Raw genomic sequence first — 13,414 nt, 5'->3', positions numbered from 1 at the left:
AAAAAAACATGTTTATGGAATTTAATTTATCTTTTTTACTTTGCTTTTTTATTAATCTATTTACTCTTTAGATTGTATTAATGGTATTTAGTTTATTTCTATTTTTCTTTTCATTGTGCTATACAAATAAAGTTAATAGTGCTATACAAATAATACTACTTGTACTTTTATTATTAAGAATAGTTACCAGTTGTTGATTAGGTGCTGCTGTGGTGGTGTTAGCAGACCCAGTCTGGACAGAGGCAGGATTGCTGGCTACGCTGATTGTGGTGGGTGATGAGCCAGGGGACAGGTCCAGCACCTCAATAGTGGGATCCAGGTTAAGGTCCAAACTGACATCTCCGAATCCCTCATCCTCCAACTCCTCCTCCGTGCCCACATCCTCCAACATCTGTTCTGTCACCTCAGAGTCAGGATCCACGTCCTGCATGGCCTGCCCTGTTTGACGGTACAGGTAATCTATACCTATGAGTTCACCTGGGACAGACAGGAGAACATAGTAGAGGGAAATCAGTTTTCAGAAAAATAATATAAATATTCTATTTTTATGCAATCTAAAAAGCAATTTAAAGCTGAAACTCACCAGTATAGACAGATGGTGGCTGAAAACTACGGTACAAGCTGTCTCCCAAGTACCTTAACACTGTGGGTGTTGACACAGTGCACCAGGTCCCCGGAGTAGCTTAACAGGGACGGAGGTGTGCCTGCCAGAGATGCCATTTTACGGTCCTGATTCCACCTGTTCAAGCCTTCCAGGAGGTACAGCTGGAAATTTAAGCTGTTGGCGCTTGTTCCTTTAGATAAGATCAATAACGTTACATTACTTTTTTTGTGCTATGCTATTTGAAAGACATTCATTGAGTCACCCTTAATATTTCTGATGAATAATGATTTATACTGACCTGGAATGAACCTGTTCAAGTGTAGATGAAAGGACTCCAGTGATGTGGAGCCCCTTGCGCATCTGTATTTTGGCAGCACAATACCATCTTTGGTGGTGGTGCCAGTCTGTGTGTAGAGCAGCACACCTGGTTCATCCTGAATGCACTTTACGTGCCTCATCTGGACTTGCCAGATGTGCTGCATCCTCTCCTGGTCCAAGAGAGGGACACCAAGAAGGTCTCGACCCTTTACCCCAATCAGCTCGCTGAGGAGGTGCTCGATCATCAGAATGGTCTGCTGCTCTCCTCTTGTCCGCCTTTGGCAGTGCAGGGCCAATTCATCCTTGGTGATCCGTTGGTCCACCATAGTGTTGGTGATACCAGGGACACCTTCATGTTTCAGCTGCTCCCTCTTGGCCTGCCTCAGCAGAGACACATCCCCACTGTCCCATTCAAAAATGCAGCGAGACATGCGTGCCATGAAAATGGGGTAAAGAGGATGTGCATCTTTAGTGCACCCAGCTGCCAGTCGCCGCATGAAATGGTAGATGTCCAGCTTCACCACCAAGTCTGGCCACCCACCAAATCGCTGCTTGAACTCGGTTTGCCCAGTGCCCTCCCGACAGCAGTCGCAGTCCACATAGAGGAGCTGAGGCGGAGCCACACCCGCATCAGTGTACCTCCGGATGAGGTCAGCTGCCATTCGGTCCAGGGCTGGACCCTCCTGAGCTGTCAGAACACTAATGAGGATCTGGCCCACCTCATTGCTGACAGATGTTAGCCCCATAGCTGTCCCCTTTGCAAACCCCGACAGCTTCTTTGTGATCTGTAATCACACAGAAAAGACAGTGAGTGATGCTAAATTATTTATATATGGAACATTACATACATACTACTGTACTACTACTAATGGTGTATTTTCAATTCTTTTGATTGAAATGTAAAAATAGTTAGCTTTTTGGTTGAGTCCATCTTCAGAATGCAGCCATTTGTGGACGTTATGCTGGCTTTAATGTGGTCAATCCTGCACAAGATATCTCACCCATAAACAGCCAGCATCCACCTGTGGGAGGGGATAGTTTCGGGCTCAGGTGGCTCCTGAAACCTCACAGGGAGCAGGCTTGGCTGGGAGATGAAGTCTGAGCAGGCACCAAGGTATCGGCAAAGCCACTCCAATGTATCGGCACAGCCACTCCTCGCTGTGGTTCTCCCGCAGCTGCCTCACTAAGCGAGAGGGGCTGTTGCCCAGGGCCCTCTCCCTCAGGAACCTTATGACCCGCATGTCACAGGCATACCTGAATAAGACAAAGGGAAGGAGAGACAGAAAGACACAAACATTAAAACCAGCTCATCTCAATTGTGTTTTAAATGACAAACATTTGTTACACAAGCTAAGTAATCTCAGTATACTCACTTTCGAGTTAGGATCAGCCTAAATTCCAATCTTTGGGCTAAGTCCAGCTGGTCCAAGATGGCCTTGCTGGTGGAAATTAAGGCCGTTTTTTACCCACTGCACCAGAGAGTCTCCGTGATCATAAGGTAGTACTGGTCCACATCCAGAACCTGACGGGCTTTCTTGTGTGCCCCATAGCCTGTGAGCTGTCTCCCACACACAGGACAGGACAGCCTGACCTTCCAGAAGTGGTATGGAATCCACATGCCAGTGGTGGCATGGCAGGACGTCAACGAAAAACACCATTCGTCCCTGGGTGGGCTCGAACCACCAACCTTTCGGTTAACAGCCGAACGCGCTGACCAATTGCGCCACAGAGACCTACGGCTAGCCAGTCTATGGGTTAGCTTATAAAAGAAAGCAGACCTGGACTTTTCCGGTAATGGCGGACTCGCTTTCCACGCTGGAAACCGAGACCCCGTTGGGAAGAGAGAGGGCTAATAGGCTAATATAAGCTTTTTTTTTCATTCAAACCGAACTTAAAGCTGACTAAATGGTGTTTAATATGTAAGATTATAGGCAACTCGTGATCACGTGATCACCGTTTATGAAGACAATCACTTTTACTATAGTAAAATCACGTAAACATCGCGACAGACAGATCTAGCATACAGAACACCGATTCCTAATTACATCTCACAAAATAAAGTCATTTAACATGAATTTAATGATGGTTTTATTCATAATCCTCCTCAGAACGTTAGGTTAGCAACTTAATGATTGCTAAAAGAAAACACTCGACAAAACGACTTTGTGTGAGGGATGAAAATGTAACTAATATATGAACAATTAATCATATAGTCAACAGAAGAAGAAAAACAAACATTTAAAACTTAATTTGCTCGGTAATAACGGAGTTATAGGGGTTTCTGAAGAGCGCGTTTCGTCATCCAATCTCACAATGGATGTAAGCGCGGTGAGTGGCTGTGTCCATTCTCATGCCGCGACGCGATTGGCTCTCGTCCAATCTCACAATGGACAGCGAGCGATGCGATTGGCACTTGTCCAATCTCACATTGGAAAGCGAGCGACGCGATTGGACGAGGATAGAGCGGCAGAGACAGACGATCCTGATCCAGGTAGCGCCAAAGAGACCTACGGCGAGCCAGTCCATGGGTTAACTTATAAAAAAAAGCAGACCTGAACTTTTCCTGATGGAAAAGTCTGGAAAAGAAAACATTGGCTGATGGTCAAAGCTATTGGCTTAAAGCGTTATATTTTAATTAAATCTACAATTAAAAGGTAGCCAGTGCAAAGTTGCCAGCACAGAGGAAATGCGGCCTCTTTTTTTGTGGTCATTGGAAATCACGCTGCAGCACCTGCACACGTGCAAGGGATCGTGCCTCGTCTTTGTCTTTGAGAGCGATGGACAACGTCTCTCCATCATCGAGGGGAATTAGCTCAAATGGTAGAGCGCTCGCTTAGCATGCGAGAGGTAGCGGGATCAATACCTGCATTCTCCAGTGTTGTCCATCCTTTTTACGCGGCCCTGCAGCAGCAGGGAGGACGTATGTTTCGGCTCGTTGGTCTAGGGGTATGATTCTCGCTTAGGGGACGAGAGATCCCGGGTTCAAATCCCGGACGAGCCCATTATTAGGCTTTGCTTTTAATCTCTTCAGCCTGATTAGGGCCACCAGGATATTTCTGAGAAATTGGGGATAAAATGTGCCAGAGAGAGGCCGGTTAGCTCAGTTGGTTAGAGCGTGGTGCTAATAACGCCAAGGTCGCGGGTTCGATCCCCGTACGGGCCACTCATTTTCTCTCTGGGACCTTCGCTCTGCTCTTCTCGAAAATGACGTGCGGTCTCTCAGACATCACTGCTGGCTAAACCACACAAGTACCTGGTCGAAATAGCTCAGTTTGGAGAGCGTTAGACTGAAGATCTAAAGGTCCCTGGTCCAATCCCGGGTTTCGGCAGAGGAACCACGTCTGCCTCTCTTAGTCGAGGTGGTCAATTGACCAAAAGCCATCCACCTAGCCTCATCGTTATCTGCCTCTCAGACAGCCAGCTAGCAAGTTATGTTGGTTCCATGGTGTAATGGTTAGCACTCTGGGCTTTGAATCCAGCGATCCGAGTTCAAATCTCGGTGGAACATTTTTAGGTTCTTTGCAGAAGGGAGGGAAAAAACAGAGGTGATGTGCAACTGCTGACGTGGCGGTGAAATTGGCACTCTCAAACCGAGTCGGAATTGGGGAAACATGGGCTTCAAAAGCAAAGGCTTCATTTGCTCCTTGCTATCGTGCTTCTGGACTCAATGACTTAAATCTCTGCTGATCATGGGAAAAGTTGACACACGCCAAGGTTCCATGGTATAATGGTTAGCACTCTGGGCTCCAGCGATCCGAGTTCAAATCTCGGTGGGACCTGCTTTTGCCAGGAATGTGTACAGTACCTCGTTCGAAAAAACTTTTTCAGCAGCACTGAGCCGCAAGAATTCATCTAAGTAGTGCCCCTTGAAGGGGGGCGTAAAAAGGATGGACAGCACTGGAGAATGCAGGCATCGATCCCGCCACCTCTCGCTTGCGCCTACTGCTTCCTACCGATTGAGCCAAAGTAAGCCCAAAGTAAGCCCACGTGAGCCAATTGTGTTTCACTGCTGTGGCTTACTTTTGACCAATCGCGTTCTCTCCTGTGGCTTACTTTTGACCAATCGTGTTTCTCTCCTGTGGCTTACTTTTGACCAATCGCCTTTCTCTCCTGTGGCTTACTTTTGACCAATCGCGTTTCTCTCCTGGCTCTGCTCCTGTGGCTTACTTTTGACCAATCGGCGACCGCTATTATTATCGTAATCTTTGCAATCTTTGCAACAGGTAAGTCTATCCTTCACGACTGTATAATCGATCATTATTTATTCATAAACAGTGTTTGTTTTTAGACAATTAAACATGCCAATAAAGCTAGCTAGCGTGTAATAGCACACGTTTTCTTCTGTACATGTGAACCTGCAAGTTTACCATGATATACAGTAAAAAACATGTCACTACTGTCAAGATAATTAGCCGACCGCTAATTAAGCTATATCCTCCTTAAACCATTTTTTTGTTGTTGTTAATTTTGTTGTTGTTTTTTTGTGTCATTCATTACATTATTTTGAGCACAAGAAGATTTTTACTAAAACCTTTAAAAAAAAAAGTTTAATTCATATATGTTATACTATACTATGTTATACACCAGTATACATATTTATGTTATCTTTTTAAATACTATGTTATACATATTTAAAAAGACATGAATAGGCAAAAACAAGTGTTTTTTTGTTTCAACAAATGATTCTCAACTATGTTATAAAAGATATACCAAAACGATTTGATATACCATTTTAAGTTTTAGATCTGTTTGATGATCATATTATTATGAATTGTCATAAACGCCTTTATGTTATATTTGGTGTTTCTTAGTAATCTCTGCCACAAAAGCTAAACAAAACTAAATGATTTAAGCATGGCATGATACCAGCAAGAAAGTGTTATTTATTTTCTTATTAATAAGTTCATCACACTATTTACAATTTGTACACAAGGCAATTCAAAGTTATTCAGAGTTGTATAAAAAACAATAATGCTTATGCTCATAATAATAACAATCATTAATTATTATAATATTATAATAATTAATTACATAAAAAAACAAATGCTGTAGTAAAATACTTTCAGTTGGAATATGACAGCTATGTAACGTTCTGTTTATGCCTGTGTCCTTTCAGATTATGTATGCATACCCGGTTTTATGAAGAACCTCTGAGGGTTGACTCCTTATGGGGCCAACTGAGCAGGCCAATAGGAGGGAGATCGTGTTGGCAGGGAGGGCCAGGTGTAAGGGCAACTGCGGTGAACTGCTTCGGGCTGGTCGCGGTCTTTATCCGTGCCTAAATTGCGCCTGTGAAGGGAGCCTCACATTTCGCACAGGCTTGGCATAGCCTCTTGCGGGTAAAGTCAGGGTTAAGCCTAGAGGTAGGCTTAGACTTTACTTTGTTTTTTTGAGCCATATCTGTTGTTGGGCGATACAATTTGACCCAGTAGAGCAGGCCAATAATATGCACAACCCGGAGGTAAAGTTCCGTTTCGGTCTGTCGAATGAGAGAGCGGTTACCGAAGGCAAACTTCTCCAAATATCCAAAGGCAAAAGTGAGTCATACAACAAAGAGTTGGAGGGACAGAACCTCCAACCGGAAGCAAAAACGCTGGTACATATAGGCCTATGCCGAATCGATTGACCTCATGCCTGAGAGCCCTCCTTATGAGAACAAAATCCACGTTCGATCAATGTCGGAAGTTATTACGGATGCTCGATGGTGTTTTAAAAGGAGTTTTGAGCAGGACCTCTCTGGAACACAGGCCTCCACCACCCGGAACAAAACATGAGCATTTCATCCACGCACCACAGCAAACATAAGCTGATGTAAACTTTCACAACACCCGCTGTCTTCTTTGAACACAAAGCAACTGAGCAAGCTGTAAAAGCTAAAAGGGGCCAAGAAACGTTGTGTCAAAGACAAAGTCGAGGCGCGATCCCTAGCACGTGTGCAGGTGCTGCAGCGTGATTTCCAATGACCACAAAAAAAGAGGCCGCATTTCCTCTGTGCTGGCAACTTTGCACTGACTACCTTTTAATTGTAGATTTAATCAAAAAATTGTGCTTTAAGCCATGCAGCTTATGTTGCAAATGTTTGCGGCCCGGCAGGAGCAGGGAGAATGTATGTTTCGTCTCGTTGGTCTAGGGGTATGATTCTCGCTTAGGGTGCGATAGGTCCCTATCGCACCCTAAGCGACCCTCGCAGCGATCCGAGTTCAAATCTCGGTGGGACCTGCTTTTGCCAGGAATGTGTGCAGTACCTCATTCGAAAAAACTTTTTCGGCAGCACTGAGCCGCAAGAGCTCATCTAGGTAGTGCCCCTTGAAGGGGGTCGTAAAAAGGATTGACAGCACTGGAGAATGCAGGCATCGATCCCGCTACCTCTCGCATGCTAAGCGAGCGCTCTACCATTTGAGCTAATTCCCCTCGATGATGGAGATAAGGTGTCCATCGGTCTCAAAGACAAAGACGAATCGCGATCCCTAGCATGTGTGCAGGTGCTGCAGCGTGATTTCCAATGACCACAAAAAAAGAGGCCGCATTTCCTCTGTGCTGGCAACTTTGCACTGACTACCTTTTAATTGTAGATTTAATCAAAAAATTGTGCTTTAAGCCATGCAAGCTGAAATGTTTGCGGCCCGACAGGAGCAGGGAGAATGTATGTTTCGTCTCGTTGGTCTAGGGGTATGATTCTCGCTTAGGGTGCGATAGGTCCCTATTGCACCCTAAGCGACCCTCGCAGCGATCCAAGTTCAAATCTCGGTGGGACCTGCTTTTGCCAGGAATGTGTGCAGTACCTCATTCGAAAAAACTTTTTCGGCAGCACTGAGCCGCAAGAGCTCATCTAGGTAGTGCCCCTTGAAGGGGGTCGTAAAAAGGATTGACAGCACTGGAGAATGCAGGCATCGATCCCGCTACCTCTCGCATGCTAAGCGAGCGCTCTACCATTTGAGCTAATTCCCCTCGATGATGGAGATAAGGTGTCCATCGGTCTCAAAGACAAAGACAAATCGCGATCCCTAGCACGTGTGCAGGTGCTGCAGCGTGAATTCCAATGACCAGAAAAAAAGAGGCCGCATTTCCTCTGTGCTGGCAACTTTGCACTCGCTACCTTTTAATTGTAGATTTAATTAAAATATTGCGCTTTAAGCCTTGCAAGCTGAAATGTTTGCGGCCCGGCAGCAGCAGGGAGAATGTATGTTTCGGCTCGTTGGTCTAGGGGTACGATTCTCGCTTAGGATGCGAGAGGTCCCGGGTTCAAATCCCGGCCGAGACCATTATTAGGCTTTGCTTTTAATCTCTTCAGCCTGATTAGGGCAACCAGGATATTTCTGAGAAATTGGGGATAAAATGTGCCAGAGAGAGGCCGATTAGCTCAGTTGGTTAGAGCGAGGTGCTAATAACGCCAAGGTCGAGGGTTCGATCCCCGTACGGGCCACTCATTTTCTCTCTGGGACCTTCGCTCTGCTCTTCTCGAAAATGACGTGTGGTCTCCCAGACATCACTGCTGGCTAAACCACACAAGTACCTGGCCGAAATAGCTCAGTTTGGAGAGCGTTAGACTGAAGATCTAAAGGTCCCTGGTTCAATCCTGGGTTTCGGCAGAGGAACAACGTCTGCCTCTCTTAGTCGAGGTGGTCAATTGACCAAAATCCATCTCCTATTTACCTAATTCAACCTAGCCTCATCGCTATCTGCCTCTCAGACAGCCAGCTAGCAGGTAATGTTGGTTCCATGGTGTAATGGTTAGCACTCCGGGCTTTGAATCCAGCGATCCGAGTTCAAATATTGGTGGAACCTTTTTAGGTTCTTTGCGGAAGGGAGGGAAAAAACAGAGGTGATGCGCAACTGCTGACGTAGTGGTGAAATTGGCACTCTCAAACCGAGTCGGAATTGGGGCAACATGGGCTTAAAAAGCAAAGGCTTCATTTGCTCCTTGCTATCGTGCTTCTGGACTCAATGACTTAAATCTCTGCTGATCATGGGAAAAGTTGACATACGCCAAGGTTCCATGGTATAATGGTTAGAACTCTGGGCTCTGAATCCAGTGATCCGAGTTCAAATCTCGGTGGGACCTGCTTTTGCCAGGAATGTGTACAGTACCTCGTTCGAAAAAACTTTTTCGGCAGCACTGAGCCGCAAGAGCTCATCTAGGTAGTGCCCCTTGAAGGGGGGCGTAAAAAGGATGGACAGCACTGGAGAATGCAGGCATCGATCCCGCCACCTCTCGCTTGCGCCTACTGCTTCCTACCGATTGAGCCAAAGTAAGCCCAAAGTAAGCCCACGTGAGCCAATTGTGTTTCTGTGCTGTGGCTTACTTTTGACCAATCGTGTTTCTCTCCTGTGGCTTACTTTTGACCAATCGCCTTTCTCTCCTGTGGCTTACTTTTGACCAATCGCGTTTCTCTCCTGGCTCTGCTCCTGTGGCTTACTTTTGACCAATCGGCGACCGCTATTATTATCGTCATCTTTGCAATCTTTGCAACAGGTAAGTCTATTCTTCACGACTGTATAATCGATCATTATTTATTCATAAACAGTGTTTGTTTTTAGACAATTAAACATGCCAATAAAGCTAGCTAGCGTGTAATAGCACACGTTTTCTTCTGTACATGTGAACCTGCAACTTTACGATGATATACAGTAAAAAACATGTCACTACTGTCAAGATAATTAGCCGACCGCTAATTAAGCTATATCCTCCTTAAACCATTTTTTTGTTGTTGTTAATTTTGTTGTTGTTTTTTTGTGTCATTCATTACATTATTTTGAGCACAAGAAGATTTTTACTAAAACCTTTAAAAAAAGTTTAATTCATATATGTTATACTATACTATGTTATACACCAGTATACATATTTATGTTATCTTTTTAAATACTATGTTATACATATTTAAAAAGATATGAATAGGCAAAAACAAGTGTTTTTTTGTTTCAACAAATGATTCTCAACTATGTTATAAAAGATATACCAAAACGATTTGATATACCATTTTAAGTTTTAGATCTGTTTGATGATCATATTATTATGAATTGTCATAAACGCCTTTATGTTATATTTGGTGTTTCTTAGTAATCTCTGCCACAAAAGCTAAACAAAACAAAATAATTTAAGCATGGCATGATACCAGCAAGATTGTACCAAGAAGTGTTATTTATTTTCTTATTAATAAGTTCATCACACTATTTACAATTTGTACACAAGGCAATTCAAAGTGATTCACAGTTGTATAAAAACAATAATGCTTATGCTCATAATAATAATAATCATTAATTATTATAATATTATAATAATTAATTACATAAAAAAAAACAAATGCTGTAGTAAAATACTTTCAGTTGGAATATGACAGCTATGTAACGTTCTGTTTATGCCTGTGTCCTTTCAGATTATGTATGCATACCCGGTTTTACGAAGAACCTCTGAGGGTCGACTCCTTATGGGGCCAACTGAGGAGGCCAATAGGAGGGAGATCGTGTTGGCAGGGAGGGCCAGGTGTAAGGAGGAGGTCCTGGCTGAGGCCACTGCCTTTGTGAGGCAGAATGGAGGGAATCCTGGAGACCAGTTCCTGGTTCTGGCTCACTGCAAGATCCAGTTTGGGAAACACCAGGGTCAGAGGTTCCTGTGGCTGCTGGAGAACTCACTGGGGTATGCCTGCTATCTGGTCAGCAGCATTTTGGGGGAGGAGGAGAGGGACAACCCGCTGTCGGCCAACAAACACCTGTTCCTCAGATACACCTCGCAGATCAGGGAGGTAGGCGAGGCTGTGGAGGTGTATCAGAAAAAACAGGCCATGCTGCAGGAGGCCCAGAGGACAGGAGACTCTGGATGTCTGATGGTGGAGTTTGGGGATTTTAATGGTAGGTCAATGAAGGAGGTGTATGAGGACCCAAGCAAGGAGGCCCAGGCTCTCATCACCTACCTGAAGAAGGCAAAGGCCAGGCCTGACACCAATATGGCCCTTTTCAAAGCATACGTGCTGAAGAGGCAGGCTCCAGCCCACGTGCCCACCACCACTGTGCCCACTGCATCTGTCCTCACTGCTGCTGTGCCCACTGCCACTGTGTCTGTTCCTCCTCCACCTACTGCCACTAAGAACAAGCCACTGCTGGCGACCAATGTGAAGGCCCTGTTGGCGCGGGGGAAGCATTTATCTGCTTCACAGCTGGCACAAAAGATTTTGTCTCCAGCCAAACCCTGTAAGTGATTTGCAAGCTTTAAAATCATTACAGTATATATTATGCAGTATATATGTCTAACGAAAATACGTGTTCAACAGCTGCAGGACCACGTGTACCTCCTGCGTCTGAGTCCGCAGCCCGGAGACAGCTCTTTACATGTGGTGAGTATCACTTAACGCATACAAGTGTGTTGGTGACATGTGCTTAGTGTTTTATGTTATTTTACAGATTCTGCTGCTACGGAGTTTTTTGAGGAGGAAGATGACCTGGAGATGGCAACTGTAGCCTCGCAAGCTGAGGAACAACTTCCTCAAGGTATGTAAATCTTAAACAATATTTTACAAACAATTACAAATAAAACAAAACAGTATTTTTTAAATGACATATTATTTTATTTCACAACACAGAGGAATGGCACTTCTCAGGTGTCAATCTACATTCACCCTTTGAGTGAACATCCTCAAAGGAAAAAAGAGAATTTAAAGGTGTATGTAAAAGGTTTTATTTCATTTTTTATCGTAATCACTGACTAAAGCTCATTCTTGTCATCTCACACTTCCCCCCATCTCCCCTTGGAATAAGTGGCTGTTGTAGTGTTTGGTCTGCTTCGCTTCACACTTGGCTGATCCCATCTTTTTTTCTTCTTGTATTTCTTCTAATGGTGCTTGGATGAAAAACAGGATGATTTTCACTGGTTCCTTCCATCTTTTCATCATCATGTCGTCTCTCTACTAATCATACATGCTTTGCAGTAAACCTTGTAATCGCAGTAGCTGTCCAGCAGAGCTGAGAAAGTCATGCAATGAAAGTCTAAAACAATAAGATAATTTTGTTGTGTTTTTTTACGCTCCAGCCACTGCAGGCTCGAGAGGCCCTGCTCCTGCCCCGGCTCGTGATACTGCCCCTGCTCCTGCCCCTATCCTGCTCCTCCAGCATTGTGGACCCCTGGCCAGGTGTCCCAGTCACCTGCAGAGCTTCCTGTCCACTGGAAATAGCAACTCCCATCTTTCCAGCAGGACTGGATCAGGAAGACTCTGTTCAGGGCCAACATAAAAACAGGGAAGCCTGAGCTGACGCCACATCCCAACTTCTGGTGGTATCCTCCCCAGCCCCCGACCGTCTTCACCCAGCCCCCTACTTCTCCTGATATTTTCTTCTGCCGCCCTCTGTTCCTCTGGATGCCGCTGAAGATGTGGTCCATTCCACTTGTCTGTGTCCAGCCAGCCTGCAATAACCACAAGCTGACAGCTGCTGGCCTTTATCGCACTGTGCGCAAGATCCTGGACATAGACGGGTGGTATGACATGGCCACAGAGTATCTGGAGTGCAAAGGGTGCAAGAAGAAGTATCCAGCCTGGTCTGAAGACATCCTGGGACAGCTCGACATGGGACACCGCAGAAAATTCCCCGCCATTCTGACATACAGGTAGAACACATTCATATTTAGAGCGATGCACTGTAATTTGTTGTACTGTATAAAATCAAATACGTTGATTTACTGATATTAACATTGAAATAATAAGATGTGGCACTGAACAGAATTATTTGACTGTCTGTAGGTACTCGTGTGACTACCGTGTAGTCATAATGATGCGGGAGAGGACCCAGGGCAACAGTGTCACACAGCTTCACAAAAAGCTGCAGGAGCAACACACCTCAGCGTGGTCACAGCGGACGCTGGAGTACCTCACTGTCTGTGAGCCCTTCACAGACTCCTCCATCGTTGAGCCTCCACTCTTTTCTGTGCCCCCGCCCCTCCCACCCATCCCCAAACCCAAGTGGCTGTTTGTGTATGCCAGGGACGTCCTCTCGCGGCTACCTGAGGTCAAGGCCAAAATAACCTCAGTCTTTGGCTCTGTCCTCAAGATGGACTCCACCAAAAAGGTATAAAAAGTCAAGTTTGAGTAATAATAATTGTTATTATCTTAAATTTTTCTGACATTTGTTTATTCTATGTTTTTTTTTTTTTTTACAAAACTGGCCGGTGCTGCTGCCAACACTGCTGGTTGGTGCACTAATGTAGGCAATGAGCACGGCCAGGTGTTGGTGTCAGTCCTCACAGCGGCAGAGGGGCATGGATTGTGGCCCATGGCGGTGGGTCTCATGAAGAGGTACAGGGAGGCGGGAGTGGCACCACCCGCCGTCATGTATGTGGACAGAGACTGCTGCAGCCCACACGCGCACAGACAGTCGCAGGTCAGAGCCATGTTCATAGAGTGGGATGAGCTCCAAGTGCGCTTAAACATTTGGCACTTTATCCGGCGCTTTGCAGCAGGTGTCATCACGGAGGCTCATCAGCTCTACGGCACCTTCATGGCTCGGCTT

The 13,414-nt window shown here is 45.3% G+C and overlaps 5 non-coding genes across 5 annotated transcripts; 4 read left to right on the top strand and 1 right to left on the bottom strand.

Moving 5' to 3' along the window:
• Window positions 1-2,581: 2,581 nt before the first annotated feature.
• Window positions 2,582-2,655, bottom strand: trnan-guu (transfer RNA asparagine (anticodon GUU)). Its single transcript has one exon. It is a non-coding gene; the product is annotated as a tRNA-Asn (tRNA).
• A 1,356-nt stretch (window positions 2,656-4,011) lies between these two features.
• On the top strand, window positions 4,012-4,085 carry trnai-aau (transfer RNA isoleucine (anticodon AAU)). The gene has a single exon. It is a non-coding gene; the product is annotated as a tRNA-Ile (tRNA).
• A 273-nt stretch (window positions 4,086-4,358) lies between these two features.
• Window positions 4,359-4,430, top strand: trnaq-uug (transfer RNA glutamine (anticodon UUG)). The gene has a single exon. It is a non-coding gene; the product is annotated as a tRNA-Gln (tRNA).
• A 3,841-nt stretch (window positions 4,431-8,271) lies between these two features.
• On the top strand, window positions 8,272-8,345 carry trnai-aau (transfer RNA isoleucine (anticodon AAU)). The gene has a single exon. It is a non-coding gene; the product is annotated as a tRNA-Ile (tRNA).
• A 567-nt stretch (window positions 8,346-8,912) lies between these two features.
• trnaq-cug (transfer RNA glutamine (anticodon CUG)) lies at window positions 8,913-8,984 on the top strand. The gene has a single exon. It is a non-coding gene; the product is annotated as a tRNA-Gln (tRNA).
• Window positions 8,985-13,414: the final 4,430 nt, after the last annotated feature.

This window comes from Siphateles boraxobius, unplaced genomic scaffold (genome assembly GCF_051911475.1).
Source record: "Siphateles boraxobius isolate OS27281-9 unplaced genomic scaffold, OSU_SipBor_1 19, whole genome shotgun sequence".
NCBI classification, from domain to species: Eukaryota; Metazoa; Chordata; class Actinopteri; order Cypriniformes; family Leuciscidae; genus Siphateles; species Siphateles boraxobius.
The sequence above is the reverse complement of the archived record's forward strand: the minus strand, read 5'-3'. Positions and strand labels throughout refer to the sequence as shown.